This window comes from Drosophila miranda (assembly GCF_003369915.1).
Source record: "Drosophila miranda strain MSH22 chromosome Y unlocalized genomic scaffold, D.miranda_PacBio2.1 Contig_Y2_pilon, whole genome shotgun sequence".
NCBI lineage: Eukaryota > Metazoa > Arthropoda > Insecta > Diptera > Drosophilidae > Drosophila > Drosophila miranda.
The window spans coordinates 11839492-11857318 of record NW_022881614.1 but is presented as its reverse complement, the minus strand read 5'-3'; positions in this window follow the sequence as shown (position 1 = coordinate 11857318).

The window sequence follows — 17827 nt, the reverse complement described above, 5'->3', positions numbered from 1 at the left end:
CCTCTGCATACGAGTATACTCGTACCAAAGACTATACAATACCAAGATGTCGCATGAGGAACAAATGCTTTTTATACCCGATACTCAAAATGAGTATTGGGGTATATTAGATTTGTGGTAAAAGTGGATGTGTGTAACGTCCAAAAGGAATCGTTTCCGACCCCATAAAGTATATATATTCTTGATCAGCATCAATAGCCGAGTCGATTGAGCCATGTCTGTCTGTCCGTCTGTCCGTCCCCTTCAGCGCCTAGTGCTCAAAGACTATAAGAGCGAGAGCAACGATGTTTTGGATCCAGACTTCTGTGATATGTCACTGCTACAAGAATATTTTAAAACTTTGCCCCGCCCACTTCCGCCCCCACAAAGGGCGAAAATCTGTGGCATCCACAATTTCGACGATACGAGAAAACTAAAAACGCAGAAAAGTAGAAGATGACTATATCTTCTAGAGTGCAAAATCTGAACCAGATCGTATAATTATTATAGCCAGAATCAAGAAAACTGTGGAGATAATGTTTTTTTATCCCCAATCGGCCGACTAATTATTTCGAATTAAAAAAAAACTCGGCGCAGAAATAAAATTACGATATGTTCTTTAATGCGTGACATCCAAATTGCAAGTGTGGCTTGCCTGCCCTTTACATTGCCGCTCCGATCGCTAAGCGCAGCTTCGCTCGGCAGACGTCGGTAGGCAGACGCAAAGCGGAGATAGCGAAGAGCGAGCTGGCAGAGAGCGTTTAGCAGGGCAAGCAAGCGAAACGCTTTAACAAACAAATGAGTGACATAGACATAAGTAACAAACAAAATAAGCGGCTGAGGGCCAAGAATTAGGTGCTATTTGGCAAGCAGCTAATCGGCTGGGTTCTGCTCCGAACATTCAGCCCCCGTTGGAAGGCAAAGGCTTTCAACAGATCCATCCTGAAGGGGCAGAACCGCTATTTTTCCAACGGCCCTCTTGAAGATGCTTGCTTGGGCGCAGCTGGCGGCTACGCTGGGACGATCGTCGAACGCAGCAATCGGCGCTTCTTTACGAAGGCGGCTTGTCGTGACTACGTCTTGATCATCGGGAACCTCTGTAATTGCATAGAATGGCAGGAAATTTGGCAATGTAGAAACTGTTGAAAGTTGAATTTCATTTGGCGTGGATATGTAGGTTTTTAATATATGGAAAAGTTCGCGCTGCAGTTCCTGATTCTCCGATCGCAGTTTTTCCACTTGCACCTGGCACTCGAGCAGCTGCTTCCTGCATTGCTGCTCTAAGTTTTGGTACTCCAGCGTTGTGGGTCGAAAATCGTCAATAGAGATGCACGAGGAATTTTCAAAAGCGGTTAAAGCTGCACGATTATTCTCCGAGCTATCAATGCTTCCTGATACTATCCAACCAAGTTTTGTCTCCTGCAATGTTGGCAATTGGGCTGAGAGTCGAATCTGTCCGACGCACATTAAATCGAAGAACAAACCAGAACCTATCAACAGATCGATACGTTGGGGCTTGGAGAAATTAGGATCAGCTAGTTTTAGATTATTCGGCATTGGCCAATCCTTTGCGTCTACGCCGAAGTTAGGCTGCATTTCCGTAATTGAGTTGGTGACAATTGCAGCGAAGGAAGCTATATGTACAGACTTGCTCGAAGGTAGAATGGAATCTCCGATTCCAGAGATGTGAACATAAGACGAGCGATGATCCAACTGCAACTGATCAGCAAGTCTAGATGTTACAAAGTTTGCCTGTGATGCAGAATCCAAAATGGCACGACATGGGATAAGTGCTCCATAACGATCTGTTACATGGACGAGGGCAGTAGGTAGCAACACGTTCTGGCTAGGCTGAGATTTCTGGATCGAGGGGGGAGGGCTAGAACACCCGCTTGCTAGAAGCACAGTCGCGGCCTCTTGCTGGATCGATTCCTCGGCCGGTGAAGAGGAAGATGAAGCAGAAGTTCCCGATGGAATGTGGAGTAGCGTGTGATGTTTGGCCTGGCAATGCCTGCAAAGTCCTGACCTGCACCTCTGCAATTCATGGCCTTTGTTGAGGCAGTTCAAACACAAGCGGCTCTTCTTTGCTTCTTTGTATCGTTCAAACGCAGAGAGATTCAGGAATGCCTGACATCTAGATATGTAATGCTCGGAGGAATTGCAATGGTTACATATGGGGTTAGGATGGTCGTTACTGGAGGTGATAAGGGTGACAGGTTTGTCTTCTCCCACCTGTTGACTAGGACTTGTTGCCATGGCTGATCCCAAATTCTCCAGCATCCGACATCTCGCTTCCAAAAATGAGGCCATGCTTGACCACCGAGGCAATCCTGACGTCGGCAAGTTCTCTTCCCATTTCTCCTTTGTTTTGTGGTCCAGTTTCGTGCCTATGATGAAAATCAGCAACCCATCCGAAATCTCCTGCGGGGTCGCCAAGGTCTGAAGTGCACGCAAGTGCGAATTGATTTTGTCGCTGAGCGCGCGCAAGCCGATAGCTGAGCCCTTCTCCACCCCTTGCAGCCCGAAAATAGCCTTGACGTGTGCCTGAAAATGTAACACTTTATTATCGAATCGCAACATTAGCAAATTCAACGCCTTGTCGTAATTCTCCTTAGAAAGTTCCAAGGAACGAATCGTATCCAGCGCAGCACCATCTAGACATCCACGAAGATATTGGAATTTTTCGATGATTGGTATACGATGGTCTTTGTGCACCATTGTCGAGAACATCGAGTGGAATTCTGGCCAATCCATGTAGTTCCCCCCGAATCGCGGAAGCTGCAACTCGGGCATTCGAGAACGGCCTATACTATTATAGGCGAACAACGACGAATTCCCCTCGAGAGTATGCCGAGCCGTTGAATTGGCAACTTTTACCGTGCGAGCAGCCATCAACTCCCGCGACAGCCTGGACCTAACCTTCACATAAACATTCGAAAAGTCCAGTCGGGCATCATGGGCTAACTGCAGGAAATCCAGCCTTTCAAGGCTCGTTTGAGCGGCATCGAAATCCGCATTCATTCGCTCGATTTGCTCTAAGCGAGCTTGAAGTTCTGCCTCATCTAACTCGGCAAGCTCTTCCTTGGTGAGAAAGCGATCCATGGCCTTTAGTTGGCGCGCGATGGACTCGGCCTTGTGCTTGTAGAAATCTACATCACTCGGCATTGCTGCGTTCGCGACATTGGTAGGCTCAGGTGCTGCCATGTTGAGGTTTTAAAAGAGTCACTCAGCACGACCGAAAAAGACACCCTGTATACGTATAAACGTGGGAACCGAAAGCAAAGGGATTACAGCTAATGCCTTTAGCTGTGCTGCTGTGCGAGCTGTCCGATTCCGCTTTGTACTCCGCTTGTGTGTATTAGTGAGTTCGCTGCACTGCCTACCGCACTGCACTGACCGAATTGTCGCGACAGAGAAATTAATAGCCAGCAATGCGTGTATGTAGGTGTATGTAAGGGTGTTTTAGCACCGAATTGTGATTAACCGCCGAAAATTTGCTAGGGCTAACGAATGTCGATCGCGAATGATTATTAATTGACACTGCAACTCAGAGATCACGTCGGGGTCACCACATTTTATGTGGAGATAATGTTTTTTATCCCCAATCGGCCGACTAATTATTTCGAATTAAATAAAACTCGGCGCAGAAATAAAATTACGATATGTTCTTTAATGCGTGACTTCCAAATTGCAAGTGTGGCTTGCCTGCCCTTTACATTGCCGCTCCGATCGCTAAGCGCAGCTTCGCTCGGCAGACGTCGGTAGGCAGACGCAAAGCGGAGATAGCGAAGAGCGAGCTGGCAGAGAGCGTTTAGCAGGGCAAGCAAGCGCAACGCTTTAACAAACAAATGAGTGACATAGACATAAGTAACAAACAAAATAAGCGGCTGAGGGCCAAGAATTAGGTGCTATTTGGCAAGCAGCTAATCGGCTGGTTTCTGCTCCGAACAAAAACAATTTCATTTTTTCTCGCCCTGTCTCTCTCTAACACACACGTAGCATAGCCGGCTTTGCTTAGAGTAAAACATTAGCGCCTAGATCTCAGAGACTATAAAAGCTAGAGCAACCAAATTTGGTATCCACACTCCTAATATATCGGACCGAGACGTGTTTGTTTCAAAATTTCGCCACACCCCCTTCCGCCCCCGCAAAGGATGAAAATCTGGGGATATTCACAAATCTCAGAGACTATTAAGGCTAGAGTAACCAAATTTGGTATCCGCACTCCTGTTAGATCTCACTATAAAACGTAAATCTCCAAATTTCGCTCCACCCCCTTCCGCCCCCACGAAGGACGAAAATCTGTTGCATCCACAATATTGCACATTCGAGAAAACTAAAAACGCAGAATCATAGATAATGACCATATCTATCAGATTGCTGAATCTGGATCAGATCAGATCATTTTTATAGCCAAAAGGAACAAATCAATTTGCAGTGGCTACGCAGCGCCCGACGTCACGCTCAGACTGATTTTCTGTCTCTCTCGCACGCACTCTTTGTCGTGTCGTTTAATATTAGCGGCGTCTGCCGGAGGAGAGCCATACTGACTTAGTATCGGGTATCTTTAATATAGCTTAAAAAAATTGAATGAATTTGTGGGGTACATTGTTAAGCTGTATCGCAGATCTGTACACATTATCCGCATATAATGAACCACTATTCATGCAGTCAAATATCTGGTCTATTTTATTTATAAATTCAGCTGTGGATAAGGCAACTTGATTTGTGCTGTTTTTAAATCCAACAGTTTCGCAAACGGTTTTAATAGCAGCTTGAACAGTTCTGCTGAAAATTTGTGTTGCGAACTTAACACGCATTTTTGCGAACGAATTTGGGTATATATGATGCCTAGATAATTTAGGGCACATTTTAGTTCCAGCGTGCTCCTCCATCTCCCACAGCTCTTGAACAACTTTAAAACTAACAATGCCATCAGGAAAAGAGAGATCACAAGTGAGCAGCCCATTTCTTAAGGATTTAATGAGATGAGGAAAATCGTACAAACAAAAAACTTTTTGATTTTCATATTCAAAAAACGGGTTTTCTAAGTTTGCACCTAAATTATTTAAACATTTTCTATTTGTGGAACCTTGATCACAAACCAAAACTTTAACAGAAACGCCAAGGCTGTGAAGGATGCTAAAACATCGTTGCTCTAGCTCTTATAGTCTTTGAGCACTAGGCGCTGAAGGGGACGGACGGACGGACGGACGGACGGACGGACGGACGGACGGACGGACGGACGGACAGACAGACCGACAGACGGACAGACGGACAGGGCTCAATCGACTCGGCTATTGATGCTAGCTGTATCAAGCTGTATCGCAGATCTGTACACATTATCCGCATATAATGAACCACTATTTATGCAGTCAAATATCTGGTCTATTTTATTTATAAATTCAGCTGTGGATAAGGCAACTTGATTTGTGCTGTTTTTAAATCCAACAGCTTCGCAAACGGTTTTAATAGCAGCTTGAACAGTTCTGCTGAAAATTTGTGTTGCGAACTTAACACGCATTTTTGCGAACGAATTTGGGTATATATGATGCCTAGATAATTTAGGGCACATTTTAGTTCCAGCGTGCTCCTCCATCTCCCACAGCTCTTGAACAACTTTAAAACTAACAATGCCATCAGGAAAAGAGAGATCACAAGTGAGCAGCCCATTTCTTAAGGATTTAATGAGATGAGGAAAATCGTACAAACAAAAAACTTTTTGATTTTCATATTCAAAAAACGGGTTTTCTAAGTTTGCACCTAAATTATTTAAACATTTTCTATTTGTGGAACCTTGATCACAAACCAAAACTTTAACAGAAACGCCAAGGCTGTGAAGGATGCTAAAACATCGTTGCTCTAGCTCTTATAGTCTTTGAGCACTAGGCGCTGAAGGGGACGGACGGACGGACGGACGGACGGACGGACGGACGGACGGACAGACAGACGGACAGACGGACAGGGCTCAATCGACTCGGCTATTGATGCTGATCAAGAATATATATACTTTATGGGGTCGGAAACGATTCCTTCTGGACGTTACACACATCCACTTTTACCTCAAATCTAATATACCCCAATACTCATTTTGAGTATCGGGTATAAAAATCTAATAGAGCCAATTTATGCTCACGACATTCGCCTGTAAACCAAATAGGAGTCTCATCTTGACATGCTTTTAAAATTAGATTTTTAATGCCAACTTTTTGAGGACCAATTTCAAAAAACTTACAAAAAATTAAAATGTGCTTCTTGCTTACTTCCATGAGGCAATCGGAAGGAGCAATAAGGCTACCAAAATCTGTCAATTTCTGATAATTTTTGTAAAAAATGAACAGTTCACAAGGCACAGTAATAACTTCATCCTCCTTTCTCATACAATTGGAGTAAGTTTCGCAGTTAAGCCTTGGAATGGTCTTAAAAGCCACATAGCCCACAAAATATCTCATAGATGCTACTTCGATGTTTATTTCTTTTGAGGTTTAAGGGAGTCCTTCTCGAAATAATTAAATTATTTGACTCGTCAAAAACACCCTCAATGCACGTATGGACATCGGTTCCTTCTTCAAAATCAGCTTCACAATTCCCAAAGTCGGACGAACGAACTATTTTTATACCCGATACTCAAAATGAGTATTGGGGTATATTAGATTTGTGGTAAAAGTGGATGTGTGTAACGTCCAGAAGGAATCGTTTCCGACCCCATAAAGTATATATATTCTGGATCAGCATCAAAAGCCGAGTCGATTGAGCCCTGTCTGTCTGTCTGTCCGTCTGTCCGTCCGTCCGTCCGTCCGTCTGTCCGTCCGTCTGTCCGTCCCCTTCAGCGCCTAGTGCTCAAAGACTATAAGATCTAGAGCAACGATGTTTTGGATCCAGACTTCTGTGATATGTCACTGCTACAAGTATATTTCAAAACTTCGCCCCGCCCACTTCCGCCCCCACAAAGGACGAAAATCTGTGGCATCTACATTTTTAAAGATACGACAAAACCAAAAACGCAGAATCGTAGAGGATGACTATATGTTCTAGAGTGTAAAATCTCAACCAGATCGTATAATTATTATAGCCAGAATCAAGAAAACAATTTCATTCTTTCTCGCTCTGTCTCTCTCTAACACACAGGTTTCATGGTCGGTTTTGCCAATTGCAAAATATGAGTTCAATGATCTCAGAACCTATAAGAGCCAGAGCAACCAAATTTGGTATCCACACTCCTGTGATATCGGACCTTAACCGTTTCGTGTCCAAATTTCCCCCGCAAAGGACGAAAATCTGGGGCATCCACAAATCTCAGAGACTATTAAGGCTAGAGTAACCAATCTCACTATAAAACGTATATCTCAGAATTTCGCCCCACCCCCTTCCGCCCACACAACAAACGAAAATCTGTTGCATCCACAATATTGCACATTTGAGAAAACTAAAAACGCAGAATCATAGATAATGACCATATCTATCATATTGCTGAATCTGGATCAGATCGGATCATTTTTGTAGCCAAAAGCAAGAAATCAATTTTCTGTGGCTACGCAGCGCCCGACGTCACGCTCGGACTGATTTTCTGTCTCTCTCGCACGCACTCTTTGTCGTGTCGTTTAAGATTAGCGGCGTCTGCCGGAGGAGAGCCATACTGACTTAGTATCGGGTATAAATGTAGAGTTGCGGTGTCCGCAGCAACTCACAACGTTCCACCTCGTTATATTTAAAATTCTTGCGAAAATATTATTAATTTCCGCTTTTGCCTCACTACTGCAAATGTGTTTTCCAGTTTGTCCTGGTTGAGCGTTTTTGTCATACTAAAAAACTTATCTGAATTCGTTAAAAGCTCATCAGCAAGTAAAAGAAGGGATTTTAATGTAATCTGTATGCCGTCAAGAAAATAAACACGTTTCTTCGAATCCACAAAATTTACGTCTTTAATATAGCTTAAAAAAATTGAATGAATTTGTGGGGTACATTGTTAAGCTGTATCGCAGATCTGTACACATTATCCGCATATAATGAACCACTATTTATGCAGTCAAATATCTGGTCTATTTTATTTATAAATTCAGCTGTGGATAAGGCAACTTGATTTGTGCTGTTTTTAAATCCAACAGTTTCGCAAACGGTTTTAATAGCAGCTTGAACAGTTCTGCTGAAAATTTGTGTTGCGAACTTAACACGCATTTTTGCGAACGAATTTGGGTATATATGATGCCTAGATAATTTAGGGCACATTTTAGTTCCAGCGTGCTCCTCCATCTCCCACAGCTCTTGAACAACTTTAAAACTAACAATGCCATCAGGAAAAGAGAGATCACAAGTGAGCAGCCCATTTCTTAAGGATTTAATGAGATGAGGAAAATCGTACAAACAAAAAACTTTTTGATTTTCATATTCAAAAAACGGGTTTTCTAAGGTTGCACCTAAATTATTGAAACATTTTCTATTTGTGGAACCTTGATCACAAACCAAAACTTTAACAGAAACGCCAAGGCTGTGAAGGATGCTAATGTTTCTATTAACGATTTCGCAAAGATGATCAGAGGTCAATCCATTTTCCGAAGCAAAGTAGTTTAATAGCGAACTAGTTTTTGAAAAAATAGATTTGAACATAAACACACTCACTTGCTTGGCAATTCGTGACGTTCTTTCAAATCCGTCAATAATATCAAGCTTTTCATTATTGTGTAAGATATGAATATTAGTTTATAAGATATGAATATTAGTTTAAGATTTACTCATCGATAGTATTATAAGAAATACCAATGTACTCGATATATCGATACTTGTCCTCGACAAGTATCGATATGCCAACACACATTCATTCGAATACGCCGATCAAGAAAGAAGAACATATAATAAAACCGTGCTATTAAAAGTTTACATATCAGGTGTGGGTTTGCCCAAAAAAAAAAAAAAAAAAACTCTGCGATGAACAATGCAGACATAAGAGCGAAAACCAAAAGTGAACTTAGCGACATATTGCGTAGCGACATAACGTATATTTTGATCAAGATGCCAACATACACCAATTACGTACAGCAGTGCAAAAAATCATGGAAGACACGCATGAGCTAGGAAATACGGCGCCAAGCGCAGACGAGACTATGCAGGCAGACATTTTTGCAGTCCCGGTTGAGCGCGAGATAGATAGAGACAACCGTAGTGCACAACACGCAGTAAAAGCGGCGCCAGAAGAATATGGTGAAAATGTGCAGAAGGCTCGAGAAGCATTCATGCCGCGACAAGACAACGCTTGTTCGAAATTGACCATGCGATCAGATGAAGTTGGAGTTGGAAACGCCGAGAGATTGCATCGACTTGACACATTGAGGCGTTGATGCGTCCATTTTCTGGAGATGACGACCAGGCTGTAACCAGTTGGATAAGTAACTTTGAGGACATTATGAATTTCCATGGTGTATCCGAGTCCAAATGCTGGATATTAGCGAAGCGGCTGCTAGGCGGATCGGCGAAGGCGTACATCGACCATGTGGCGCCTTTGACTTGGCAATTGATGCGAGCAGAATTGCTCAACGTCTTTGAGCAGAAAGTGACAGCGTGGGACATTGGAAAGCTACTGGAGGCACGGAAAATTGCAAATAATGAAAGCGCATTGCAATATTTCGTCGCATGGCCACGAGCGATGTGGTCAAATTCATCGTAGAGGGACTGCAGGACAAGACGGGCATGGCAGCATCCATGCTATATTGCAGCACACTCAACGAGTTGCGTGACAAGATGGTCACCTATGATAAGGTCAGAAGAGCTCCTGGCGGCGGGGCAATTCGTAGCGAAGGTATGACAAAGGGAAAACTAAATGTGAGTATGGCAGTTGGGCAGCAGCAAGGTGGTGGCGCAATGCGTTGCTACAACTGTCGGCAATTTGGGCACGTTATGAAGGAATGCAGTCAGCCAAAGAGACCGGATGGGGCATGTTTTAACTGTTGGAGTACCAGCCACCTATATTCGCAGTGCCCGAAACGAAAGATGGCCACTAGGGTAGCTGCAGTTCAAGATGAGGAGCGACCAGGAGAAAAAAACAACGACGATTTAGCGGCTGTCCAGTTAATCACTTTATGACTTCCGTTTGGTGAACAAAGAGGCGTCAGTATTTTTAGTCTATTTGATACAGGTAGCCCTGTAAGTTTTATTCATAAGTCTTTGATACCGAAGTCGGCTATAGTTGAAGCCTATAATGAAGTTAGGAAATACTATGGACTAGGAGGACAACCAATTCCCATATGGGGGAAATTTAAGTGCCATATTGAATTTTGCACAAAGAAATACATCGTTTTATTAAACATCGTAGATGATAACATGCTGCCTTTGCCGGTATTGTTGGGACAGTTATACCCGATACTAAGTCAGTATGGCTCTCCTCCGGCAGACGCCGCTAATATTAAACGACACGACAAAGAGTGCGTGCGAGAGAGACAGAAAATCAGTCTGAGCGTGACGTCGGGCGTTGCGTAGCCACTGCAAATTGATTTGTTCCTATTGGCTATAAAAATGATCTGATCTGATCCAGATTCAGCAATCTGATAGATATGGTCATTATCTATGATTCTGCGTTTTTAGTTTTCTTGAATGGGCAATATTGTGGATGCAACAGATTTTCGTCTTTTGTGTGGGCGGAAGGGGGTAGGGCGAAATTTAGAGATACAAGTTTTATAGTAAGATCTAACAGGAGTGCGGATACCAAATTTGGTTACTCTAGCCTTAATTGTCTCTGAGATTTTTGAATATCCCCAGATTTTCGTCCTTTGCGGGGGCGGAAGGGGGTGTGGCGAAGTTTTGAAACAAACTCGTCTCGGTCCGATATATTAGGAGTGAGGATACCAAATTTGGTTGCTCTAGCTTTTGTAGTCTCTGAGATCTAGGCGCTAATGTTTTACTCTAAGCAAAGCCGCCTATGCTACGTGTGTGTTAGAGAGAGACAGGGCGAGAAAAAATGAAATTGTTTTCTTGATGCTGGCTATAATAATAATACGATCCAATTCAGATTCCGCAGTCTTAAAGATATGGTCATTCTCTACAATTCTACGTTTTTGGTTTTCTCATATCTTTAAAATTGTGGATGCCACAGATTTTCGTCCTTTGTGGGGGCGAAAGTGGGCGGGGCAAAGTTTTGAAATATTTTTGTTGCAGTGACATATCACAGAAGTCTGGATCCAAAACATCGTTGCTCTAGCTCTTATAGTCTTTGAGCACTAGGCGCTGAAGGGGACGGACAGACGGACAGACGGACGGACGGACAGACGGACAGACGGACGGACGGACAGACAGACAGGGCTCAATTGACTCGGCTATTGATGCTGATCAAGAATATATATACTTTATGGGGTCGGAAACGATTCCTTCTGGACGTTACACACATCCACTTTTACCACAAATCTAATATACCCCAATACTCATTTTGAGTATCGGGTATAAAGACTATGCATTCGGTTTAGCGAGCAAAATTTAGAGATAAATCTAAAAAAGTGTAGGTTTGTCAATCGAAACATCGATTTCCTGGGGTATAAAGTTAATCAAAACGGAATAGTTCCTAGTGATTCCCATATTGAGGCCTTGAAAAAATACCCAGTCCCTCAAAATGTAAAAGCACTGCACTCATGCTTGGGATTCTTTTCGTATTTTCGACGTTTCATGTTGTCATTTGCGACGACAGCTAAGCCCTTGGTGCAGTTGTTAAAAGAAGGTGGTCCGTTTCCCATGAATAGAAAACAGGTGAAGACGTTTGAAACTCTTAAGAATGCGTTGGCAAATCCTCCGGTATTAGCCATTTTTAGCCCAAATAGAGAAACGGAATTACATACAGACGCAAGTTCATACGGTTATGGCGCAATACTGATGCAAAGACAAGATGATGGGAAGATGCACCCTGTGTCCTATTATTCCGGCAAAACAACAGAAAGAGAATCACGTTATCATAGTTTCGAACTAGAGACATTGGCTATAATTTATGCATTGAGGCGTTTTAGAGAATATTTGGAGCATAGGTCCTTCCAAATAATCACGGATTGTAATTCGTTAGTACAGACGTTAACCAGAAAGTCAATTAGTCCTAAGATAGCACGGTGGTCCCTAGAGTTAGGTTAGGTTAGGTAGAGACGGCCGCCAAGCTCGCTCGGAGCCCAGCACACTTAGGCCGGTTTCGGCCCGTTGTGATACCGCTTGGGATCATTCCCTCCCTGCAGATGAGACTTCATGTCAACAGTTGTCCCATCCAGATGCCCTTATAAAGTTGACGATCTTTCTGGGACATAGCGTGTACATCTCCGAGATGTCGTTCAGAAAGGCAGAGCCCAAGTGATGCAGCCTCCTTCTGCTGAGAGCTGGACAGGAACAGAACAGGTGTTCCACTGTTTCCTCCTCGTCCTCGTCTCTGCAGCTGCGGCAGAAATCATTGTATGGGGCACCCAGCCTGCTTGCGTGGGTGCCTACTAGCCAGTGTCCTGTGAGGGAACGTATGACTGCGCTGCACCTTTCCCTGCCTAGTTTGCAGAGCTCTGAGGTGCGCTTCTTATCTATGGTCGGCCATGTTTGCCGAGCTGTGCGACAACGTGGCCCTATTTGCCACTTGTTGTCTATCAGTCGCGTGTACTGCTCCTTTATGATGAGCTTGCAGGTGGCCATAGGCATACAAATATCCTCCTTATCTTGGAGAAGGGGGGTTGTAGTGCCAGATCTGGCCAGCTCGTCCGCTATGCAGTTGCCCTCGATATCCCGGTGGCCCGGGGTCCATATAAGGCTGATAGCAAATTGCTGAGCCATCTCGTGAAGAGATCTGCGGCACTTCGCCACAGTAGCCGAGTTCGAGGAGATCGCGTTAAGCGATCTGATCGCAGCTTGGCTGTCGCTGTAGATGTTTACATTGGTTGCCGTGGTGGTAACCGTGTGAAGGCAGTACAGAGCCTCCCTGATTGCTGTAACTTCCGCTTGGAAGACGCTACAGTGATCCGGAAGCCTGAAAGATTGCCTTATGTTAAGTTGTTCAGAGTAGGTTCCTCCTCCAACCCTGCCGTCCAGTTTTGAGCCATCCGTGAAGATGCTTATGGCCCCGTCTGGGCCGGGGAGTCCCTCGAGCCAATCGTCTCTATGAGGGATGATTATGCTGAATGGAGTCTCCGTGTGCTCCATTGGAACTTGATAGTCCGTTCTTGCTGGGACCATGTTGTTTTTATTTAGTATAGATGAGTGACCTATGTTCTGGGGTACCCATTGTTCAGAGTCCTTAAGACGTATTGCTGCCATTTCTGCCCGCTCCTTTCCTGCAAAGTCAAGGCTCTGAAGGCATAACATGGCGTTTAGCGCATCATTTGGTGTAGTTCGAAGAGCTCCACTGATGCAGAGGGCGGCTGTTCGCTGAACCTTGCCCAGCTGATTGGTGATTGTCCTTTTTGTTAGGGCAGGCCACCAGACAGTAACTCCGTAGAGTATTATAGGTCTGACTATTGCCAGATATATCCATCGGACTATGCTTGGGTTCATGTCATGCCACTTTAGGCCGATAGCTTTTTTGCAAGTATAGAGTGCTGTCGTTGCCTTCCTCACTCTATCCTTGACATTCAGGTTCCAGCTAAGCTTTTTGTCAATTACCAACCCTAAGTAACTGGCACTGTCGCTGAAGGAGAGCCTGTATCCGTTTAGTGTTGGGGGTTGAGGGGCGGGACCTTGTATTTTTTTGTGAATAACACGAGTTCCGTTTTCGAGGGATTTAGTCCCAATCCGCGGGATTCTGTCCATTCGGACAATCGAGCAAGCTTTGCGGTCATTAGGTCGCATAGTGTTTGGGGGTATTTCCCCGCAAAGATAATTGCAACGTCATCCGCGTATGGCACTACTTTACAGCCCCCTTCTTCCAGGTCGCATAGAATCTTATTGACTGCAATGTTCCATAGAAGAGGAGACAGAACTCCCCCTTGCGGGGTTCCTCTGTTGACATACCTTGACTGGGTGGACGATCCCATCGATGATGTCACCGTCCTGCGTATGAGCAATTGATCAATGAGCATCACCAAGTGACGGTCCAACCCCAGGTCAGTCAGGGCTTCTGTAATGGCGCCCGGTGTGACGTTGTTGAAGGCTCCCTCGATATCGAGAAAAGCTATTAGTGAGTATTCTTTGAGATGCAGGGATTTTTCTACACTCGAGATCACTTCGTGAAGTGCCGTTTCCGTGGATTTTCCTTTCCGGTAGGCATGCTGCGCACTTGAGTACAGCTGGGGACTTATGGTAGTCCGTAATTGTAACCCGATAAGTCTCTCAAAGGTTTCGAGTAGGAAAGACGATAAACTGATTGGTCTAAAGTCTTTCGGGGTTGAGTGTGAGGCTTTGCCTGCTTTAGGGATGAAAACTATCCTAGCCACGCTTGCGGTATTGTACATACCGCCAGTATCTTCCTGAAGATACTATGTAGCCAGTTGATGGCCGTCTCCCCGGCCTTCTGAAGTTGGGCCGGGATTACCTGGTCCGGGCCTGGCGATTTAAACGGGTTGAAGCTGTTTACTGCCCAACTTATGTTCCGTTTTTTAAGGATATGGTCCATCGATTCTACCGATCCCTCTCCTGGGAGGTGTGACGGCTCGGTGGATGTGCATCCGGGGAAATGCGTGTCGAGCAGAATGTGTAGGGACTCCTCACTAGAGTTGGTCCACGTGCCATCATTCTTTTTGAGGTAACCTACCGAGGGGGTAGTTTTTGAGAGAACTTTCCGGAGTCTTGCGGCCTCCGAAGTTTCCTCGATTTCGGAGCAATATTTTTGCCAGGAGGCTCTTTTAGCCTTCCTCGTTTCCTTTTTGTATAGTGCTAGACTGGTTTTATAGTCTGCCCAGTGAGTATCCTCCTTAGTTCTTGTGGCTCTATTGAATAGAGTCCTACAAGTTCTACGAAGGGTGTCTAGTTGCTTAGACCACCAGGGGGGTTTCTTTTTCCCCCTTGGTCTGGTAGAAGGGCATGCTGCTTTGTTGCACGCATCCGTAAAACTGTTCACAAGACGGTTTAGGTTGTCTTCAGTGTTCGGGCAATTAGGGGCGTTAGGAGGGAGTAGCTCCTCCAGGGTTGTGTTATATTTTTCCCAGTTGGCTTTTCTGGGGTTGATATAGTCGGTTGGTTTGGGAATATCGAAGGATAATATCGTCTCGATATACCTATGGTCCGAGAAGGAGTGGTCTCCTAGGACTCTCCAGCTCTTGATTGTGTCCAGCAGTTTGCTTGACACTAGCGTGAGGTCAATGACCTCCTGCCGATTTTTAATTATAAATGTGGGGTCGTTACCCCGATTGCATATGAATAAATTTGAGTTCAGGATGAAGCTGAACAGTGACTCACCCCTTACATTCGTGTCCGTGCTCCCCCATTGGGTGTGGTGGGCGTTGGCATCGCAACCTATAAGTAGGTCTTTGTCCGTCCTTTCGCTGTCGCTGGCTATTTTGCGAACAAGGTCGTTCGGAGGATCATCCTCCTCGTGGGCCATATAGGACGCCACCAGCCTGAGATGATTCCCTTTTAGTTCTAGGCTTACCGCCGTGTTATCGCCATCGCTATAATTATGGAGCAGAAAGATATTTAGGTGCTTTCTAGCAAGTATGCAGGTACGGATTTTACCTTCATTTTGGGATACAATGATCTTGTATTCCCTCGTCCCCAATCCACAGACCTTGCCTCCTACCACCCAAGGCTCCTGGATCAGGACTACGTCGGCTCCGCTTGCGTCTAGGCGGAGTATGAGAGCAGCCGATGCTGCTTTACAGTGGTGGAGATTTATTTGAAGGATCCTTAGGACCATCTTCAAGATTCTCCACCACCGTGATGTCCGCGTCCGAGTCATCTGAGACTCTCTCTCGGCACATTGACTCAAAGTCGAGCATCAGCTCTGTCTCTGAGGAGAAGCCTTCCTGGTCTGGCTCCAGCTCGTCGTCAGGCGCTTGGATCTCCGCAGCGACATCCTGCACGTCTGGGTTGACGACAGGAAGCGCCGCGGCCGCCGCGTCCGATTTGTACACCTTGATGGTGACCGAGCTGAAGCCGAAGTTTAGCTCTCCTTTTGCTGCCTCTATTGGGGCCAGCGACTCTTTATTGAGAACGAGCACTGCTTGGTTAGTCGGCCCTTGTGTCGTCTCAACCTTGGCTACCTTCCAATCTGAGGTTGGTAGTCCTGGGTTGCATCTCTGCAGCATCTTGAGGATGCGTTCTGGCTCCTTAAAGGTAGCCGGCACCCAAATTCTGGCCCTCGGTCTGCTGGGCACCTCGCTCCAGTCGACTGCGACGAGTTTCGCCCCAGCATAGACCTCGCCGACCTGCGCTACCGCCGCTTTATAAAGCTTTACGGAGCGCTCGTCTTCGCAGGCAATTATCTTAACATTGCCCTGGAACCACCCCATGTCCTTGCAGACTGGCGGAGGTCCAGGGGCTTTGTCGAGGAGTTCGAAGCAGCGGTCGGCCAGTGCCGCTTCCACCCACTTCCACTGACTCCTTGGGATTCTACCCTCTGCGCTGCCTCTGTCGAGGACACCAATTAGCGTCCTCTCCTTGGCAATCTGCGCAAAGGAGACATTTGGCAGCACTCTGGAGCGCTTTGCTACCGGTCCCGGTGTCTCCTGCGAGCGCTGCCTCTTGGCTTGGGGAGCATCCTTTTTCTGTTCCAAGGTGAACTCCGGGAGCACGGCCGAAGCCCATTCCACCTTCTTCAGCCAGTCGGCTGATGGGCTGGCTTCCCTGCTGGCGTGTTGCCGACGGAGTATGTGCCCTGCACTCCTCTTTTCGGCATATGTGTAGCGTCTGGCTTGGGCGCTTGTCGACGGCAAGTCAACCCCCTCCGCTTTACCAGAAGGTCGGGCAGCCGCAATATTGCTTAGCTTTCCTTCCAAGGTGTCAGCTTCGGGAGTTACCTTGCCACCCACACCGGATTCGGGATGGGACCCCCTCGGGTTCGCACAGGCACCTTCCACCTTGCAGGTATTCCCTACTATAGAGCCGGTTGGGCCAGGCCTTTGGGCCGCTGCCTTTCCGAGCTTGGGATTGCTCCCAGTTGGCATTTGGGGAGCGCCGCCCTCATTTGTTATACCCGATACTCAAAATGAGTATTGGGGTATATTAGATTTGTGGTAAAAGTGGATGTGTGTAACGTCCAGAAGGAATCGTTTCCGACCCCATAAAGTATATATATTCTTGATCAGCATCAATAGCCGAGTCGATTGAGCCCTGTCTGTCTGTCCGTCCGTCTGTCTGTCCGTCTGTCCGTCCCCTTCAGCGCCTAGTGCTCAAAGACTATAAGAGCTAGAGCAACGATGTTTTGGATCCAGACTTCTGTGATATGTCACTGCTACAAAAATATTTCAAAACTTCGCCCCGCCCACTTCCGCCCCTCAAAGGACGAAAATCTGTGGCATCCACATTTTTAAAGATACGATAGAACCAAAAACGCAGAATCGTAGAGGATGACTATATGTTCTAGAGTGTGAAATCTCAACCAGATCGTATAATTATTATAGCCAGAATCAAGAAAACAATTTCATTCTTTCTCGCTCTGTCTCTCTCTAACACACAGCTTTCAGGGTCGGCTTTGCCAATTGCAAAATATGAGTTCAAGGATCTCAGAACCTATAAGAGCCAGAGCAACCAAATTTGGTATCCACACTCCTGTGATATCGGCCCTTGACCGTTTCGTGTCCAAATTTCGCCACACCCCCTTCCGCCCCCGCAAAGGACGAAAATCTGGGGCATCCACAAATCTCAGAGACTATTAAGGCTAGAGTAACCAAATGTGGTATCCGCACTTCTGTTAGATCTCACTACAAAACGTGTATCTCAGAATTTCGCCCCACCCCATTCCGCCCCCACAAAGGACGAA